At 38.5% G+C, this 17,205-nt stretch overlaps 1 protein-coding gene across 1 annotated transcript in view; it reads left to right on the top strand.

Annotated features, from left to right (window-relative positions):
• Positions 1-17,205, top strand: part of LOC131895034 (zinc finger protein 120-like) — an 84,605-nt gene that overhangs the window by 53,438 nt on the left and 13,962 nt on the right. The window lies entirely within an intron of this gene.

The following is a 17,205-nucleotide window of genomic DNA, read 5'->3' as shown; positions in this document are numbered from 1 at the left end:
CCATATGAAGTTGAGTATTGTTTTTTTGAGGGCTGTGAAGAATTGTATTGGGATTTTGATAGTGATTGCAGTGAATCTGTAGATTGCTTTTTGTAAGACTGCAATTTTTATTACATTGGTTCTACCCATCCATGAGCATGGGAGATCTTTCCATTTTCTGGTATTTTCTTCCTGTTCTCTGTACAGACCTCTAGACCTCTATGGTTAGGGCTGGGATTAAAGGCATGTGTCACCATGCCTGGCTCTGCTCCCTGGTGTGATCTTGAACTCACAGAGATCCAGACAGATCCCTGCCTCCCACATGATGGGATTAAAGACATGTGCTACCATTGCCTGACTTCTATGTTAACTTATAGTAGCTGGCTTTTTCCTCTGATCTGGTAAATTTTATTGGGGGATGCAATACATCACCACATTTCCCCTTTTTATAAAATTTTAAAAATAGTTATAACTAATATAAGGAAAACTATATACAATAAGTACAATTACTATATACAATATATATAAGCTATAAATACATCAAAACATCTAGTCCATTTGCATTTTATAAATTCAGAGAAAATATTTCATTATCTATCCTATTTTGATAAGTTAAAATGTACCTAATTCACTCACTATCCTACCTATTCCTAACAAAAACTATCTTATGCAATAGTTCAAATTTACACACTTTACACCTCTTAGTGAGTTTCTTTTTTGAAATTGTTGACAAGGAATACTATAACTATAACTATCCAATCTTCAATTCCCTCAGAGACATAAGAAGGAAATAATATTATTTAGAAAAACAGGAAGTACAAACAAGCGACTTCCAAAAAATATGAATTATGACAGAAACCATACAGAAAGACATCCCACAGCAGCCAATGATTTCCACATTAGTAAAAGGTACCACAATTTCTGATTTGCCTGTTCCTGCTAATTTACAAATCTTAATTTTCAGTCAATTCAGAAACAATCAATTCAGAAACCTTTTCTATATGGCTCTTTAATTTTTATTCTGTGTGGTAAAATTATTCATCTTAAGACATTATCTTCTCTCTGCATTAAAATTCCTGTAGGGGAATGCATAGAAGGTAAAATAACCAGAATATAATCAGATTGTGGATCCAAATTATCCACATGTGCATCCTGTAATGTCATCTCTACCAAAGTCAATTCTCTCTCAGCCTCAGTTGATAATTTTCTTGGACTATTTAAGTCCTTGTAAGGTTTAAAATAAATTGAGTTGTTGAGTTGTCAATCCAATTATGGGCTCTAGCCAGTTAATGGTTTCAAAAATTTCTGGGAGATATTAAGAGTTCGTTATTGGTCTGTCCTAATTTCTACTTTCTGTGGTTGAAATTTTTGTTAACCTATCTTAAATCCTAGGTAATTAATAGAATCTCCTCTTTGTATTTTTTCAGGAGTAATTTGTAATCCCCAACCAGGTAAAATTTTCTTTACTTCTTCAAACATTTTCTCTAGGGTATCTGCAAATGAATCAACCAGTAAGCTGTAATTCATGTACTGGTAAATTATAGATTGAGGAAACTGATTACAAATTATTTCCAATGGCTGTTGTACAAAATACTGACACAATATAGTGTTATTTTACATTCCTTTTAGAAAAACAGTCTACTGATATCTTTTAACAGACTGGGAATTATAAGTAGGCACTGTGAAGGCAAATTTTTCTTTATCTTCTTACTGTAATGCTATAGTAAAAAAGTAGTCTTTGAAATCAATCACTATAATAGACCATCTTTTAGGTAATTAAGAAGGCAAGGCAATTTCAGGCTGTAAGGATCCTATTGGTTGCATCACCTTATTAATAGTTCTTAGATCTGTTATCATCCATTTTCCAGATTTTTTTTAATTACAAATATAGGAGAATTCCAAGGACCAGTCAATTCTTCAACATGTCAAACATTTAGATGCTCCTGTACTAGCTGTTCTAAGGAGTGTAATATTTCAAATGTCAAAGGCCATTGTTCCACCCAGACAAGTTTGTCAGTTAACCATTTTAAAGGTAGATCAGCAGCTATTGTGCCCTTTTTATGTACAATCAGAATGGTCAGTGACTGTTCTTTGTAATTCCTTTTAATATTTTCCCCAGAAACATGTTAGCTGTGGTTTGTTTCTGAAATTGGAGGAATGCTTTAAGTCTACAGTTTGCCATGTGGCTTGTGGCTTACCGGTATCTTTACCTCTTGTTTCTTATGGCTGCAGCTGACAACATCCTCTCTGTTCTGCTTTTCTTCTTTCTCCTCTCTAGTTGGAATGTCCTGCCTAACCCTATTCTGCCTCACCATTGGCCAAACAGCTTTATTTATCAACCTATCAGAGCAACATACTTTCACAGCATACAAAAAACATTCCCCCAATCACTTTTCCCTTTTCTTTCTAAACAAAAGGAAGGTTTCAACTTTAACTGAGTAAAATTACATATATCAAGCAAGAATTACAGTTATTGCTATTAGCCAGAAATTTCCTTTCTGTCCTTTCAGCCCTATACATTCAACCCATCTTGTGCTTTGTGTTACCTGAGATAAAATTCCAATCCCTAAAAGCTGAACATTTACCTCCTGAAGAGGCCAATTTGGATGCCAGGATTTTGATGCAATCATTGCTACATCTGCCCCTATGTCTACCAAACTCTCAATTACAGTGCCATTTATTTGTATTTTTAACTTTTGTCCTTCATCATCTAGAGAAGTTTGTCAAAACATTTGCTTTATGGTTTCTCCTGAAAATTTTACCTTCCAAAACTGTTCTGTCATCCAGAACAGTATGGTTTTCCATAATGGGCATTAACTCTTTTAATTGCTTTGTGAATTAGATTCCCCAATGCTGACAGGGAATGATTCAACCAAATTTGACATTGGGGCCTGTGAGGGACCCCCTATGGCATTTCCTAATAGCAAAGCATTGTCACCCTTTGCCACACCTTCTGCATATTCCAAAAGGCTGGGTTAACTGTTTGGATTCTCCCTAGAAAAAAGATTGTTTCTAGGAAAGCCTTACCTACAATCGCTTTTCAGATGACCTGGTTTAAGACAATTAAAGCATCTAATATTTTAGTTTTTCTTAAAATTTTTAGAATTCACTTCTATCCAAATATCTTCCTAAGTGTGAGAACCAGTATCAGCTATATTTCTAACCCATTCATCTATCTGTGCTGATGTTGGCTTTAAAAGCCTGATCACACTTTTACATTCTGAATTAGCATTTCCAAAAGACAAAGATTCAATTAATATGCATCTAACTTCTGAATCTGATATCATTCTATTTACAGCTGAAGTCAATCTTTCTTTAAAAAAAAACTCAGTGAAGATTTCTTTTGGGCCTTGTATAATTTTAGTAAATGGCTCAGTCCTTTTCCATGATTCTTCAGTTTAGTCCCAATCATCCAAAGTGGCTATATGACATAACTCCAAAGTGTGATCATCAAATGTAATCTTTCTTTCCACAGAAGCATAATAGTCCTCACCAAGGATTTGATCTTGGGAAATTTCACAACCTGTAAGCCTACCTCATTGTTCAATAGCCATAGCTTCAACTCTCCACCAAGGTCTCCACTGTAACTGAAACCAGCTTCCAATACTGCTGTAACTAAATCTTTCCAGTTTTGTAGAATAATTCTGTTCCAAGTGGCCCATGAATTTAACATCTGCTTCACAAAACGTGAATGCATACCATATAAAACTATTGCTTCCTTAAAACTCTTCAATTCTAAGATTGAATTGTTCATTTTCTACAGCTTTGGGGATGCCTATCATGTGGTAGTCATTCTTGAATGGTAACTAGATAAATTAAGGTTGGTTTTCTAATAACCTTGGGCTACTCCTCTTTAGTCTCAGAATGCAAGGATGTGGTGGTTTCTGCTCTGTTGGTGTGTGAATTTCTTTTTAGTTTCATTAATATGTCTTTTTTTGTTTTTTTTTTTTTTGAGACAGGGTTTCTCTGTGTAGCTTTGCTCCTTTCCTGGAACTCGCTTTGGAGACCAGGCTGGCCTCGAACTCACAGAGATCCGCCTGCCTCTGCCTCACAAGTGCTGGGATTAAAGACATGTGCCACCACTGCCCGGCCTAATATGTCTTTCTAAGGATTGTATCATATCAGTTAATTTTTCATATTTGACACCTAAATCAAACAACTTTTTTAGGCATAAAACATGAATTAGCAAACTGATAGTGATTATAATTGACAGTATGTAAATCCTAGTTAAGTTAATTATTCATTCTTTTAATTATGCCATTTTCAAACTGTTAATTGTGGAATTATACAGAGACTTAACTCCCTCCATCATAATACTGATTGTCATTTTTAGTGAGGGAAAAATACCTCTTTTTAAATATAATTCCCACGTTTAAGAATTCCCAGTTATCTCACCAAATCTGCTGACAATGACAGTGAAGTGTGAGGCTGGATGTCGCTCCACATCACATTTTGGCAGAGAACATAGATTGTGCATAGCCTGGCTGAGGGCAGCTGCAGTTGCTCACATGTAGTTGTAAGCTGAGAATGCATGGTGGTTGCAACAACAATAGAAGCTGGAGTGGGTGTCAAGGTGGTGACCTAATGTAGCAGCAACTCAAGCAGGGATGAAGGGGAAAGAGCAACCCATAGAGATAAGGAGCCAAGGAGCCAGCCATTTAAAAAAAGAACACAGGGGAAAGTGCAGAAGAACAGTAACTTTGTGAAAGAATGAACTGATCAAGAGAAAAGCCAAGATCAAAGCACAAATATAAAGCCAAGTTTTTAAAAAAGTGACCAAAGGAAACTCAATCAGGAAAAATAGGGTCTTGAAAAAATGTTACCCAACTACCTATGATTCTATATGTTGAAATTTAGTACAAACAGACATCATAACTCTCACATAATTAACTCAAAGGTGAGCCTTAAACCCTTAGGTTACTGAACCTCCAGCAGGTGATTTTTCTCCAAGAGTACCCACTCTCTAGAGCTCTCTCTGGACACACAGGTGATCAGAAAGGCCTACTATGGCTCTGCAACCCACACTTCCCCTTGTGGTTTCAAGAAACCCCAGCCCCACTGATTACCTTGAGAAATATAAAATATGTGTTTTATTTATCAAATACTACAAAACTCCGGGAACAAGGAATTCAAGCAATTTTATCTCTCAAGCCAGTGAAACATTCATTCGCAGGCCCACTTCTCTATTCAAGGTATTTGAGGTCTTGGAACAGTGATACTTTCAACCTTGGAGCAATGCTTAGCTTCCACTTCCTCCTCCATTTCTATGTGTCAATTCTTTTTAGACTAGCCAATAGAATAAGATTTAGGTTAGACCACATAAAAAGGGGAAAGCCACAGTCACCACCTTCCTTAGAACATAAACCAAATGCAGTTCTAGTTTAGGTGGGCAACCTCTATGAAAACATTCTTTTGATTATAAAAAAAGTTTGTCTGTATAGATACTTTAATAGGAGGTCTTTTTGTTTGTGACCCTGAACTTATCTCACCAATTTGGGGGCTCAGTCTAGTAACCTAGCTCATCTGAAGTAGTACCTCAGAGGAGAACATAATTTCAGTAAACAGAGCTCCAAAGAGACAGAGCAAAGAAAGTAAACATTTCCTCCAAATACAGGAAACCAACTCCTCTGGCTGATGTAGACACTGCCAACCCCTGTAAATAAAAATGGAACAACAGCAGGCTCCCACACTCATGTTTAAATTATTTTCTTCTTTCTGTGGGCATGGCATTATCCCATCTTTCCCTTACCTAGTTTCCTCAGAGAACTTGGGAAACCTTGGATCAAATTTGATGGAAAAGACAAAGGCAGGCTCTTGGTGTGAGTAACTCTGACTGCCTTACACAATGCTATTTAACAAATGCTTTTTATTTTATTTTATTTCTTTATTAAGAAATGTTCTACTAACTATACATACCACCCATAGGTCCCACCTCCTCCCACCCCCAGCCCTCCTTCCCAAACCATCATACATCCCCACATCCCCCAAATCAAGATCTCCCATGGGGAGTCAGCAGAGCCTGGCACACTGAGCCTAGGGAGGTCCAAGCCCCTTCCCACTGCACCAAGGCATCACACCACAGGCACTGGACTCCCAAAAGCCTGCCCATGCACTAGGGATAGGTCCCTATCCTCCTGCCTGGGTGACCCCCAAACAGTTTGAGCCAAAATAACTTTCTTCTGTATCCAGAGGACCTAGTCCAGTCCCATGGGGGCTCCACAGCCACTAGTCTACAGTTCATGGACTTCCACTAGTGTGGCCAGTCATCTCTGCATGCTTTCCCATCATGATCTCGACATTCCCCCACCTACAGAATCCCTTCTCTCTCTCATCAATTGGATTCCTAGTGCTCAGCCTTGTGCCTGGCCATGGATTTCTGCAGCAGATGCTGTTCTAAATGGGTAATAGTGTGACACAAGATTACAATGAACTATATTAACAAGTTGGTTTGCAAAAGTCTTAAGTTTCAGCCCACATGAAGGATCACAGATCCATCTGCTCTCAGCCAACACTGTGCCCATGTGGGATAAAATGGAGGCAAGCAACGTGAATGGACATTAGCCCACTCAAACATTTGGCTTTTGTAGGACTTGTCTTTCTCCCCATTCTCTTTGACTTACTAAAAACCTTTAGATTACAGTCTTCAAGCTAGTCACCAAGGTCTATTCCCTTATTTGACCACTTCCTATTTCTGAAGCTGACTACCAAAGCCCAGCAATCAAAAACCCCTTTGGTTCACTTAATTAACATGCCCAATTAAAATTAAACACTTCATCCCGATATGGGATTTTTCTCTTTACCTTTATAAACCTCCATTTGCCTATGTGCCATGTCTGTTTCCCCTCAATCCAGAGGCTATCCTTTTTCACTCTGGGACAAACACCCATTCCCACTTTCTGTTGTCCCCTTCCCCTTCTCCCTTGTCCTTTACCACTGCATCATAGCCTATTCTAACACAGACATCCCCCTTTCTTTCTCTTAAGTAAAATTACACCTGCAAGGTCTGAGTCAGAAAGAAGTCTATTACAGTCTGTGGAGCCCAGCTTCAAGGGCTGCAGAACAGGGCTCAAAGAAAATGCCACAACCCCTCAATTGCAGGCCAGCAGGCAGGTCTCCTGCATGCAATCCTAACTACCCCCCCCCCACTGAACCCTGTAACCTATAGGCTCCACTCCATCCAACAAACCTACTCATCCTCCAAAACTACAACTGTTCCCTGAGATATAGACTCTACCAGCTCCAATTAGAATGAGAGGTGAGTCTTTGTTCTCCTAGCTGATCACCCCAGCCTCTAGGCTTTAGGTCCAGGAGCATAACCAGTGCCCTCATGCCCACTCCCATAGCAACCCCAGTTGCAAGCCAGCAGGCAGGACTTCTGCAGGCAGACATGACTACCACCATCCCACACTGGACCCTGTAACCTACAAGCCCTACTCAACTCCACAAACCCACCTGGCCTCCAAGATCTCAGGGGTTCTCTGAAACAAAAACACTTCCAGGGCCAATTGGACTAAGAGCAGCTCACTGAGACACAGACACCACTTACACTGATTGGAGGAAGAGATGGGTAGATGCCAGTTCAAGAATATATTCAACAACATAAAGAGCATTATGGTACCACCAGAACCTAGTGGTTCTACATCAGCAAGACCTGAACATCCCAACATAGAACAAGCAGAAGAATAACCTTAAAAATTACATTAAGAAGATGATAGAGGCCTTTGAAGGGGAAATGAAAACCCTCTTAAAGAAAGTGAAGGTAGGACAAGAAAAAATTGGAAGAAATCAATAAATGCCTTAAAGAAAGCCAAGAAAACCAAGAAAAACCAATCAAACAGGTGAAGGAAACAATGCAAGAGTTGAAAACTGAAATAGAGGCACAAAAGAAGACACAAACTGAGGGAGTGCTGGAAATGAAACATCTGAGTAAACAAACAAGAACTACAGATGCAAGCATAACTAACAGAATGTGAGAGATGGAAGAGCGAATTGCTGGCATTGAAGATACAATAGTGGAAACAGATTTTTCAGTCAAAGAAAACATTAAAACCAACAAAGTCATAACACAAACTATCCAGGAAATCTGGGACACCTAGAAAAGACCAATCTATGAATAATAATGAAAGAAGAAAGAAAAAAATAACAGCTCAAAGGCACAGAGAATATATTCAACAAAATCACAAAAAAAACCTTTCCCAATCTAATGAAAGAAAGGCCTATGAAGATACAAGAGGCTTACAGAATACCAAATGACTGGATACAAAAAAGAAATCCCCTTACAGTATAATAATCAAACCACTTAACATACAGAATAAAGAAAAAAATATTAAGAGCTGAAAAAGAAAAAGGACAAGTAACAGATAAAGGCAGACCTATCAGAATAACATCTGACTTCTTGTTTTTTTTATTAAAGAAGTTTTTACTCATTTTAGATACCAACCATAGATCACCATCTCTTCCCTACTTCCACCCCTCCAGTCTTTCTCCCCAAAGCCACCCCATTTCCCTCCTCCAATAAGGTAAAGCTTCCCATGGGGAGTCAGCAGAGTCTGGTCCATTCAGTAGAGACAAGTCTAAGCCCCTCCACTTGCATCAAGACTGTGCAAAGTGTCCCAGCATAGGAAGTGGGCTCCAAAAAGCCAGCTCATGCTCCAGGGATGGATTCTAATGACACTGCCACAGTGCCCCTCAAGCAGATCAAGCTACACAACTGTCTCACTTAAACAGAGGACCGAGTCCAGGCTGATGGAGTCTCCACAGCTATTGGTCCAAAGTTCATGTGTTCCCACTAGTTTGGTTTAACACATGACTTCTGAATCGAGACACTGAAAACTAGAACATCCTGGACAGACATTATTCACACACAAAGTGACCATGGGTACCAGCCCAGACTATTGTACCCAGCAAAACTCTCAATCACCAAAGACGGAGTAATACATGTAGCATGAATCTTAAAGGTACTTATTAATAAAATCAAACCTGAGGCCAGGTGTTGGGGTGAATACTGGAAGATCAGAGAAGCAGAACAAGCCACAGCTTCCTCACCTTGCCACTTCCTCAGCTGATCCTGTTTCCTCAGACTGGAATCCTGTCAATCCTCATCCAGAATGAATCTCAGCTGAACTGCTGCTCAAAAGCCTAAACGTTTAACCAGCCAAAAGCTTCTAGTTTCTGGCTTCACGCCTTATATATCTTTATGCTTTTTGTCATCACTCCCTGGGATTAAATTCTCACTTTCTGTGATTAAAGGTGTGAGTCACCATGCTTGGCTGTATCCTTGAACACACAGATCCAGGTAGATCTCTGCCTCTGGAATGCTAGGATTAAAGGTGTGAGTGCCACCATTTTCTATCCTCTGTATCTAGTGGCTGTTCTGTTCTCTGACTCCAGATGAGTTTATTAGGGTGCACAATATTTTGGGAAACACAATACCACCACAAATACAGACCAATATCCCTCATGAAAATTGATGCAAAAATACTCAATAAAATATTGGCAAACTGAATCTAAGAACACATCAAAAATTATCCACCATGACCAAGTAGGGTTCGTCCCAAGGCTGCAAGAGTGGTTCAACATATGAAAATCTATCAATGTAATACATCACATAAACAAACTGAAAGAAAAACTCACATGATTATCTCATTAGATGCTGAAAAACCTTTGAAAATTATAAAACCCCTTCATGATAAAGGTCTTGGAGAGATCAGGAATACAAGGAACATACCTAAACATAGTAAAGGCATTTTACAGCAAGGCTACAACCAACATCAAATTAAATGGAGAGAAACTCAAAGCAATTCCGCTAAAATCAGGAACAAAACAAAGCTGTCCACTTTCCCCATATCTATTCAATATAGTACTTGAAGTTTTAGCTAGAGCAATAAGACAACAAAAGGAGATCAAGAGGATACAAATTGGAAAGGAAGAAGTCAAACTTTCCCTATTTGCACATGAGATGATAGTATACATAAGTGTCCCTGAAAATTCTACCAAGGAATTCATACAACTGATAAATATGTAAATAAATAAATAAATAAATAAATAAATAAATAAATAAATAAATAAATAAGTCTCTGTGTGTTTACTTGGGTCCAAGCGGCTACAGGACTGGTGGGTGAGAGAGATTTGTCCTGACCATGGGCTGAGTGGTACAGGAAAAAACTCCTACTACAACCACACACTCCTACAGGACAAGCAGTTGAAAAAAGATGTAATTGTACTCTAAAAGATATACTTAATAAACAGAAAGGGGTAATAAAGACCCTCAGAGATAGATGGCACAATGCTGTGGGATGGTCTGTATGTCAAATGTGTTGCTCTGATTGGTCAATAAATAAAACACTGATTGGCCAGTAGTCAGGCAGGAAGTATAGGAGGGACTAACAGACAGGAGAATTGAGAGAACAGGAAGGCAGAGGGAGACACTGCCAGCCACCACCATGACAAGCAGCATGTGAAGATGCTGGTAAGCCACGAGCCACATGGCAAAGTATAGATTTATAGAAATGGATTAATTTAAGGTGTAAGAACTAGATAGCTAGAAGCCTGAGCCATTAGGCCAAACAGTTTAAATAATATAAGCATCTATGTGTTTATTTTATAAATGGGCTGTCGGACTGCCGGGGCTTGGTGAGACCCGGAGAGAAAACTCTCCAGCTATAGCACAATATTTCCCCCCCTCTGTTTTCAACATTTTATTCTGATTTAACTAATATTTCTGAAAGACATTTTATTTTTATTTCTTTCTGTCTTTATTAAAAAAATTTATTCATTTTACATACCAATAAAAAATCACTCTTCTCCCACCCCTCATTCCTCCAGCCTCCCCCTACCAATCCATCCCGCATTCCTTCCTATAAGAAGGTAAGGCCTCCTATGGGGAGGTACATATAGTAGAGGCAGGTCTAAGCTCCTCCCCCCTGCCTCAAGACTGTGCAATGTGTCCCATCATAGGTAGTGGGTTTCTAAAAAGCCTGCTCATGCACCAGGGATGGATTCTGGTTATACAATCAAGGGGCCCTTTAAGCAGATCAAGCTACCCAACTGTCTCTCTATGCAGAGGGCCTAGTCCAGTCCCATGCAGGCTCCATAGCTGTTGGTCTAAATTTCATGATTTCCCACTAGTTTGGTTTGATTGTCTCTGAGGTTTCCCCATCATGATCTTGATGTACTTACTTATAGAATCTCTCGTCTCTCTGACTGGACTTCTGAAGCTTGGCCTGGTATTTCTCTGTGGATCTCTGCATCTGCTTCTATCAGTTACTGGAGAAAGACTCTATGATCACAGTTATGGTATTCCCTAATCTAATTACTGGGGTAAGCCAGTTCAGGCACCCTTTCCACTATTGCTAGTAGTCTAAGCTGGGGTTATACTTGTAGATTCCTGTGAACTTTCCTAGCACCTGGTTTCTCCCTATTGCCATGTAATCACTTTATATCTTGGTATCTCTTTAATTGTTCTCCCATTCCATTCCTTTTCTACCTCAACCATCCTGTTCCCTTATGTTTTCATCCCCCATCCTCTAACTTCCATTGCCCATCACTCATCCCCAGTTTACTCATAGAGATATCATTTATTTTCCCTTTCCAGGGCAATCCATGCATCCCTCTTTGGGTCTTCCTTGTTATCTAGCTTCTCTGGAGCTATGGGTTGTACTCTGGTTATCCTTTGTTTACATCTAGTATCTACTTATGAGTGGGTACATATCGTGTTTGTTTTTCTGAGACTGGGTTACCTCACTCAGGATATTTTCTAGTTCCATCCATTTATCTGCAAATTTCATGATGTCATTGTTTTTCACTATTGAATAGTAACCCATTGTGTATATATGCTGCATTTTCTTAATCCAGTCTTCAGTTGAGGGGCATCTAGGTTGTTTCCAGGTTCTGGCTATTATGAACAATGCTGCTATGAACATAGTTGACCATATATCCTTGCAAGCATTCCTTCGGTATGTGCCTAAGAGTGCTATAGCTGGGTGTTGAGGATGATTGATTCCCAATTTTCTGAGAAACCACCACACTGATTTCCAAAGTGGCTGTACAAGTTTGCACTTCCACCAACAGTGGAAGAGTGTTCCCCTTGCTCCACATTCTCTACAACATAAGCTGTCTTCAGTGTTTTTGAACTTAGCCATCTGACAGGTGTAAGATGGTATCTCAGTGTCATTTTGATTTGCATTTTCCTGATGACTAAGCATGTGGAACAATTCTTAAATGTCATTTGGCCATTTTAGAATCTTCTGTTGAGTATTCTCTGTTTAGTTCTGTAGCTCATTTTTTAACTGGATTGTTCATTACTTTGATGTCTAGTTTCTTGAATTCTTTATATGATTTGGAGATCAGCACTCTGTCAGCTCTGGGGTTGGTGAAGATCTTTTCTCATTCTGTAGGCTGTTGTTTTGCCATATTTACTGTGTCTTTTGCCTTACTTAAGCTTCTCAGATTCAGGAGGTCCCATTTATTAACTGTTGCTCTCAGTGTCGGTGCTACTGGTGTTATATTTAGGAAGTATTCTCTTGTGCTAATGTGTTCAAGATTATTTCCAAATTTCTCTTCTATCAGATTCATTGTAAGTAGTTTTACATTGAGGTCCTTTATCCACTTGGACTTGTGATTTGTATATCGCATTAGATATGGATCTATTTTCAGTCTTGTACATGTTGACATCCAATTATGCCAGCACCATTTGTTGAAGACACTTTGTTTTTCCATTGTACAGTTTTGGTTTCTATGTCAAAATCAGGTGCTCATAAGTGTGTGGGTGAAAGGCAGGTTATTCAATTTTATTTCATTGGTTCACCTGTTGATTTTTAAGCCAATACCAAGCTGTTTTTATTACTCTAGCTCTGTAGTAGAGCTTGAAGTGAGGGGTGGTAATGCCTCCAGAGGTGGTTTTATTATACAGGATAGTTTTAGCCTATCCTGACTTTTTTGTTTTTCCATATGAAATTAAGTATTGTTTTTTCCATAACTGTGAAGAATTGTGACAAGATTTTTATGGGGATTGCACTGAATCTGTAGATTGCTTTTGGTACGATTACCACTTTTACTATGTTAATCCTACTTTTCCATGAATATGGGAGATCTTTCCATTTTCTGATATCTTCTTCAATTTCTTTCTTCAGAGACTTAAAGTTCTGGTCATACCTATCTTTCACTTGCTTAGTTATAGTTTTCCCAAGGTATTTTATATCATTTGTGGCTAATGTAAGGGGTGATGTTTCTCTGATTTCTTTCTCTTCCCATTTATCATTTGTATATAGGAGGGCTACTGATTTTTTTTTTGAGTTAATCTTGAATCCTGCCACATTGCTGAAGGAGTTTATCAGTTGTAGGAGTTCCCTGGTACAATTTTTTGGGTCACTTTTGTATACTTTCATATCATCTGCAAATAGGGAAAGTTTGATTTCTTCCTTCCCAATTTATATCCCCTTGATCTCCTTTGTTTTCTTATTGCTTTAGCTAGAACTTCAAGTGCTGTATTGAATAAATATGGGGAGAATGGACAGCCTTGTCTTGTTCCTAAGTTTAGTGGAATCATTTTGAGTTTCTCTCTATTTAATTTGATGTTAGCTGTTCACTTGCCATGTGCTTTTATTATGTTTACTATGTTCCTTGTATGCCTGGTCCCTCTAGGACCTTTATCATGAAGGGATGTTGGATTTTTTCAAAGTATTTTTCAGTATCTAATTAGATGATCATATAGATTTTTTCTTTCAGTTTGTTTATAAGGTGTATTTCATTGACAGATTTTCAAACATTGAATCATCCTTGCATTTCTTGGATGCATAGGGGATAATTTTTTGATATGTTTTTAGATTTGGTTTGCTAATATTTTATTGAATATTTTTGCATCACTGTTGATGAGCGAGATTTGTCTGTAATTCTCTTTCTTTGTCGAATCTTTTCTGTGGTTTGGCTATCAGGGTAACTGTAGCCTTGTAAAAGGAGTTTGGTAATATTCCTTCTGTTTCTTTTGTGTGGAATAATTTGAAGAGTATTGGTATTAGCTCTTCTTTAAAATTCAGGTAGGATTCTGTGCTGAAACCATCTGGTCCTGAGCTGTTTTTGGTTGGGAAACTTTTAATGACTGTTTCTATTTCCTTAGGGGTTATTGGTCTATTTAAATTGTTTTTCTGGTCTTGATTTAACTTTGGTATGTGGTATCTATCCAGAAATCTGTCCGTTTCTTTTAAATTTTCTAATTTTGTGGAGTACAGGTTTTTGAAGAATGACCTGATGATTCTCTGGATTTCCTCAATGTGTGTTTTATGTCTCCCTTTTCATTTCTGATTTTGTTAATTTGGATGTTTTCTCTCTGCCTTTTCACTAGTTTGGATAAGGGCTTGTCTATCTTGTTGATTTTTCTCAAAGAACCAACTCTTTGTTTCATTGCTTCTTTTCATTGTTCTTTTTGTTTATATTTTATTGATTTCAGCTCTCAATTTGATTATTTACTGGCATCTACTCCTCCTGGTTGAGTTTGCTTTTTTTTATTCTACTGCTTTCAGATGTGCTGTTAAGTCACCAGTGTGAGATTTCTCCAACTTCTTTATGTGGGCATTTAGTGCTATGAATTTTCCTCTTAGCATTGCTTTCATAGTATCTGATAAGTTTTTGTATGTAGTACATTCATTTTCATTGTATTCTTGGAAGTCTTTAATTTCTTTCTTTATTTTTTCCTTAACCCATTGGTGATTTAGTTGAATATTATTCAGTTTCCATGTGACTATAGGCTTTCTGTAATTTTTGTCATTTATGAAATCTAACTTTAAGCCATGGTGGTACTATAAAATACAGGAGGTTTTCCAATATTTTTATATCTGTGGAGATTTGCTTTGTGACTGAGTATGTGGTCAATTTTTTAGAAGGTTCCATGGGTTGCTAGGAAGAAGACATATTCTTTTTTGTTAGGGTGGAATGTTCTGTAGTTATCTGTTAAGTCCATTTGTGTCATAACATCTGTTAAGTCCCTTATTTCTGTGTTAGGTTGCAGTCTGGCAGGTCTGTCCATTGGTGAGAATGGGGTATTGACGTCTCCCACTATTAATGTGTGGGGTTTCATGTGTGAACTAAGTCTGGATTGGCATCTGTGGTCTCTTGGTGTCCAGGACCTTCTGTCCAGGACCTTCTGGTTTTCAGAGTCTCCATTGAGAAGTTGGGTGTTATTCTGATGGGTCTGCCTTTATAAGTCACATAGTCTTTTTCCTTTGCTGTTCTTAATATTCTTTCTGTATTCTGTATGTTTAGTGGTTTAATTATAATGATGTGGTAAGTTGACTTTTTTTGGGAGATCTAGTCTGTTTGGTGTTCTATAAGCTTCTTTTATCTTCATAGGTATTTCCTTCACTAAGTTGGGAAAGTTTTCTTCCAAGATTTTGTTCAATATATTTTCTGTGACTTTGAGTTGGTTTTCTTCTTCCTCTTCTATCCCCACTATTCTTAGGTTTGGTCTTTTTGTAGTTTCACAGATTTCCTGATCATTTTGTGTTATGACTTTTTTTTTTTTTGGCTGTGATGTTTCATTGACTGATGAATCTATTTCTTCCATTGTATCCTCTATGCCAGAGATTATCTCTTCTGTCTCTTGTATTCTTTTGGTTATGCTTGCATCTGTAGTTCCTGTTTATTTACTCAGATTTTCTACTTCTAGCATTCCCTTGGTTTATGTCTTCTTCATTGTTTCTATTTCAATGTTCAGGTCTTGAACTGTTTCTTTCACATGTGTAATTGCTTTTTCATGCATTTCTTGGCTTTCTTTAAGGGATTTTTTTATTCCTTCCTATTTTTTGTTAGTATTTTCCTCAATTTCTTTAAGAGAATTTTTTATTTCCTCTTTAAAGGCCTCTGCAATCTTCAAAAATTTATTTTTAAGGTCTCTTTCTTCTGGTTACTCTACGTTGTGATGTTCAAGTCTTGCTGTAGTAGAATTGCTATGTTCTGGTGATGCTGTATTGCTATTTATGTTGTTGTGTGTATTTTTGTACTGGCATTTCCCCATCTCTTCCTCCAATAGGTGCAAGAGGTTGCCTGTGTGTGATTGAGCTGCTCTTGGTACAATCTGTGCTTGCTGTGTCTATGTCTCAGGGAGCTGCTCTTGGCCCAATTCAAGCTGGCTGATTCTGTGTCTTAGGGAGCCTCTTTTGGTCCAATGAAATCTCTTGGTCCAATGAGAGCTGGCATATTCTGTGTCTCAGGAAGCCACTAGGGTTACAGGAGGTTGGGTAGGTTTGAGGTAGAGCACAGGTCTTGTAGATTGCAGGGTCTGATGGGGAGTGTTGGTGGGGGATCCTGTCCACAGGTGTCTTCTCTGCTGGCCAGCAACTGGGGCAGAAATTGGTGGGGGTTCCTGGGGACTGGTCATGTCCCAGGGCCTAGGTCCTAGAAGCAGGATTCTAGGTGGGAGAAGAGTCACTCACTTCTTGTTCCAATGAGAGCTGGTAGATTCTTTGTCTTGGGAAGCCACTGGGGTTACATGAGGATGGGTATGTTTGGGGTAGGGCATGGGTCTTGTAGATTGCAGGGTCCAATGGGGTATTTTGGTGGGAGAGACTGCCAGCAAGAATCTTAACTGCTGGCTGGCACCTAGGACAGAGATGGGTGGGGTTCCCAGGGACTGGTTGTGTCCCAGGGAGTAGATCCCAGAGGCTCTACAATGCTTTATTAACTTTAAAATTTTAGCACGCTAATGAAAAAGGAATGACAGTTGTGGAGAGACATTAGATAATAGAAAAAAACTGCTAAATTAAACCAGTCAGTATATTTCAAAGATGAGTTGACCTCAGAATGGAATCCAAGATATGTGTAACATTGGGGAAGGTATTTTGCTTTTCTTTGCACAGGAGAAGAAAAGCTATGGATACAATCAAAATTGATAAAGATTAGATTCAAATAGAAGAGACTTCTTGATTAGAAGAGTTGATAGTTTTTCAAACAACATGACCATTCAATCTAAACCAATTTCTAAGACTAACAATTGCTTTTCATTTGATCAGATGTAACCTGTCAAACAGGAAAGTTGCCAAAGTTAAGGTTGATACAGGGTTTTGTTTTGTCTTTTCAGGAGAATGAAGTCATTCAACTAAGGAGTCAGAAGAATACTGAACAAATGAGACATCTGAAATAAAAGTAAAAATCAAGCCGGGCAGTGGTGGCGCACGCCTTTAATCCCAGCACTCGGGAGGCAGAGGCAGGCGGATCTCTGTGAGTTCGAGGCCAGCC

The sequence above is a fragment of the Peromyscus eremicus genome, chromosome 1 (assembly GCF_949786415.1).
Source record: "Peromyscus eremicus chromosome 1, PerEre_H2_v1, whole genome shotgun sequence".
In the NCBI taxonomy this organism is placed as follows: Eukaryota; Metazoa; Chordata; class Mammalia; order Rodentia; family Cricetidae; genus Peromyscus; species Peromyscus eremicus.
This window is presented reverse-complemented; position numbering and strand designations above follow the sequence as displayed.